This window comes from Rutidosis leptorrhynchoides, chromosome 3 (assembly GCF_046630445.1).
Source record: "Rutidosis leptorrhynchoides isolate AG116_Rl617_1_P2 chromosome 3, CSIRO_AGI_Rlap_v1, whole genome shotgun sequence".
Classification (NCBI taxonomy): Eukaryota; Viridiplantae; Streptophyta; class Magnoliopsida; order Asterales; family Asteraceae; genus Rutidosis; species Rutidosis leptorrhynchoides.
In genome coordinates, this window is record NC_092335.1 from 613,182,799 (window position 1) to 613,187,408 (window position 4,610).

The 4,610-nt window shown below is 34.8% G+C and overlaps 1 pseudogene; it reads left to right on the forward strand.

The window, feature by feature from the left end:
- The first annotated feature begins 758 nt into the window (after window positions 1-758).
- On the forward strand, window positions 759-3,557 carry LOC139902257 (uncharacterized; annotated as a pseudogene).
- Window positions 3,558-4,610: the final 1,053 nt, after the last annotated feature.

Sequence of the window (4,610 nt, forward strand, 5' to 3'; positions counted from 1 at the left end):
CGCGTTTGGATCCCGTCAGTGACTTCTAACCGCCTTTAAAAACACATCCCAATATATCTAATAGTTTGAAAATTAACATAAGCCTTACTAGTCAAAATTATGCACTATATTCTAGAATGACTAAGGTGTCTACAGAGGGAAACCAGAAACTAAGTCAAAATTTATATTTATAAAATATAATAATGTCATGAACTGGTTACCGTTCACGGGGGTATTATCATCCTTTTACTACCTTTTTTAAATTATTTACAATCTTGCCACCACCACCAACATTTCACCACCCAAACACACCTGTACTTCCCATCTTTCACCACCACAAACCACCTCTCTGGTCATCACCAATGTTAACCGCCAGCGAACATCGCAGTCGACCTCACGACCAGCAACATCCGACGACCCCGCCCAATTCCGTCATTTTACTTTATCTTTATACTAATTAAAATTATGCCACAAATACTAACCTCCCACTACCACCTACATCATGCACCTCACTACCACCATAAGACACCACACCAATTAGCCACCTGCCGCCACCAATAGCCACCACCGCCGTCCACACCACCACGACTGTCAACATTTCTATTATACCATCAGTCACCTGTTGCCGCCACCGTCAGTCATATGCCAACGCCACCATGAACCTCCTCACCGCCGTCAAGCACCGCTAAGGCTTACTACTGAAATAAAAAAGTAATTTAAGAACCCAAAAAATACATTAAAATAGACAGACACACACGGGCGGTGCCAGTAAGGTGCAAATGGGGTCAGATGACCCCGGTCCAATTTAAGGCCCAACTAGCAAATTTTTTTATTTTTTTTTTTAATAATAGCCCACAATATGGAGTTTTGCCCCCAGCCCAAATTCACTCCATCAATTCACCGTTTTAAATAAGCGAAATTGGACTTCACCTTCTTTAATCTTTATTATTTAGGTCTTCAATTTTGCATCTGATCGAACTCATCGAAGCGATTGAATCGTCATCAAACATCGACATCAGGTATATATTTTCATTTGCCTTAACAATTTTTCCTGTGAATATATGTGAATAATCTTGCGAATTGTAATTGTTTATAAACATTGAATAGGTTTTACAACTGTTTATTTGTTGATTAGCCATTATTTATGTATTTGTACAGTATAGAACTTTTAGGCTTTATGTCATACAAATTGATGTATTTGTAACTTTTTGTTGATAATATGTTGTTAACTGATAGAGTGATAGAATGTTTGTATTTTTAATTTTTTATTGTTAACAGGTTGTTAACTAATAGATGTGCAAAATTATTTCAAAAGAAAGGAACCGTCTTCTTCGACACCCATTAATGTTGTTGAAATAGATGATCTTCCGTACGATCCGTATTATAGACCACGAATTTTTCAATATAACCATAATCAGAGAGATGGGATAAGGAGGCAATATTGGATTAGAGGACCTTCTCAACCACGCGGTCATGATTTTCCAAAAACAAATGGGAGACGTTTTGTCAAAGCTTGGTTCGATAAATATAGTAATTGGTTAGAGTATAGTGTTAAAGCAGATAGAGCCTTTTGCTTATGTTGCTACTTATTTGGAGATCAAGGTGGTAATGAGGCATTTGTGACGGAAGGGTTTAATAGTTGGAACAAGACGGAAAGATTTAAAGATCATGTTGGTCATATTAATAGCTTTCATAATAAAGCTCTACAAAAGTGTGATATGTTAATGAGGCCAAATCAATCTATACACGCAGCCTTTCATAAACAAGATGACATTGTGAAAACCGAGAATCGAATTCGATTGGGTGCTACAGTATATGCTTGTAGATATTGTTTAAAGTGTGCGTTACCATTTTGTGGACATGATGAGACGGAAACGTCTCTTTTCAAAGGAAATTTCTTAGAATTATTGGACTTGATCATAAGTCAAAATGAGGAACTTCGTAAACTACCTAAAGCTCCGGGGAATAATAAATTAGTGTCTCCTTGTATCCAAAAAGATGTTGTTAAGTGCTTTAAACAAGAAGTGCTTGAATCAATTTTTAAGGAAATTGGTGATGATGTATTTGCGTTGTTAGTTGATGAGTCTAGTGATGTATCAAAAAAAGAATAAATGGCCATTGTTATACGATATGTTGATACACTTGGACTTGTTAAAGAGAGATTTGTGGGCCTTGTTCATGTGAAGGAGACATCTTCTTTGTCTCTTAAATCTTCAATTGATTCGTTTTTTGCTAAACATAAATTAAGTTTGAAACAATTAAGAGGTCAAGGTTACGACAGAGCAAGCAACATGAGAGGAGAGTTCAACGGTTTAAAAGCTAAAATCTTGGAGGAAAATAGCTCGGCATATTATGTACATTGCTTTGCTCATCAACTTCAGTTAGTGGTTGTGGCGGTTGCAAGAAAGCATTTGGCCTTAGTGAACTTTTTTGACAAGTTAGCGGTTTTAATGAATGTTGTTTGTGCTTCTTGTAAACGAAAAGATATTTTTCTTGACAAAGAGAAAGAGAGGGTAGAAAAAGAAATAGGTAGTGGTATAATTGAAACTGGGAAAGGATTGAATCAAGAACTTTCTCTTATACGACCCGGAGATACACGATGGAATTCTCACTACAAAACACTTTTGCGTTTGATTGATATGTTTCCTTCCATTATAAAGGTTCTTGAATATGTTAAAGAGGAAGGAACTAATGGTTCTAGCCAAAATCAAGCACACGGTCTTTTGAAATATTTGAAATCGTTTGATTTTGTGTTTTATTTGCATCTAATGTTGCGCATCTTAGGGTTTACAAATATATTATCGCAAGCTCTTCAAAGAAAAGATCAAGACATTTTGGAAGCAGTTTCATTGGTGGAGTCAACCAAAGAAAGGTTGCAAGATTTAAGAATAACGGGGTTTGAGCAACTTTTAAAGAAGATGTCTTCTTTTTGTGAGAAGCATGATATCGAAATGTTGAAAATGAATGTGAATTGTGTTAATTCAAGAAGACAAAGAGACAAGATAACTAATCAACATTATTACGAGGTTGAATGTTTTAACACCATTGTGGATATGCAGATTCAAGAGTTTGGTGATCGTTTTAGTGAGGCAAGTAACGAGTTACTTATTAGTATGGCGGCGTTGAATCCTCGTAATTCATTTTCAATGTTTGATGCATCAAAGTTAATGAGGTTGAGTAAGTTATATCCAAATGATTTCGATAGTTTGGAAATGATTGAGCTAGAACAACAACTTGATATGTACATTCATAATGTTCGAAAGGATCCAAGATTTGCTAACTTGAATGGTATTGGCGACCTTTCAAGAATGATGGTGGAAACAAGAAAATATCTATCATTTAATTTGGTTTATCGATTACTAAAACTTGCTTTGGTTTTGCCCGTTGCAACTGCAACGGTTGAGAGATGTTTTTCGGCAATGAAGATCGTAAAGTCGAATTTACGCAATCGTATTGGGGATGAGTTTTTGAATGCTTTTGTAATTTGTGCAGTAGAAAGAGAAGCTCTCGCCAGTGTTAAAGATGAAGATGTGATTCAACGTTTCCAGAATATGCGTTTTCGTAAAGGAAAAGTGTAGTTAATGGACATATTTTGTGCAGTTTTTTTGGTAGAATTTGAAGATGAGACACATCAAGATTTTGAAGATGAGGAGAGGGAGGGTGAGAACAAGACAAACGATGGCGGTAATGGATGCCGTATTTTGGAGCAAAGAGAAAAAGACAACGATGGCAGTAGTTTTTTGGTGGTGGAGATACCGGTTGTATTTTAGGAGGTGGTGTTACGAGGGTGTTTTAGAGAACTGGTTGTGATGATTTTACATAGGTGGTGGTTATAAATTTATAATGGTTTTGTGGTGGTGGTAGGCTGGTAGCTAAGGAATTGGGATCGGTATTGAAGAGGAAAGATTGATCAGAGATGAAGTCAGTCATAAACAAAACCATCCCATAGTTTTAATTAAAATCACAAGGTGGTTATATATGAAGGAAAAAAATCTACGGAGTATTTGTTGACCAGATCTTGCCCCCATTGTTCTAAGCAACTTTTTATTACTCCGTAATATTTAACTTTCATTTTGTTTCTTATATATTTATTTATTATTATATTATTTGTATATGGAGTATATATTATATATATATTAAATTTAAGATTTAAGATATTCTATTCTAAATAACAATATATTATGTGCTTATGGTTTGGCTTCCATTTTTAACTTTTCTTTTTCACTTTTTTTATTCAATTATTTTTTAAACGTTAAATTGATTAATTGTTAATTATTTTATAAGAGTTCAATTAACCAACTGTTTTCACCTCAATTTTCGTTTCATTTATATTTTAAACGTTCAATTAACTAACCGTTAACCCTTTTTTTAACGTTTAATTAACCTGGTTAACCGATCAAAATCACCCGCAGTGAAGCGCGGGTTTCTAATCCTCGTTTAAACTAAATCGCATAAACTAAGTCAAAACAAAAGCAATTTTTGATGTTTATGGGAAATATCCATCGACATAAAAAAATATGCACAAATTATATATAAATGAATCTCATATACCTATGAAACAATTTTTAATCTTCGAAAGCGTACAGTAAAATCTGTTAGAACGTTGGTCCAACCATTGACATGACGAAGTT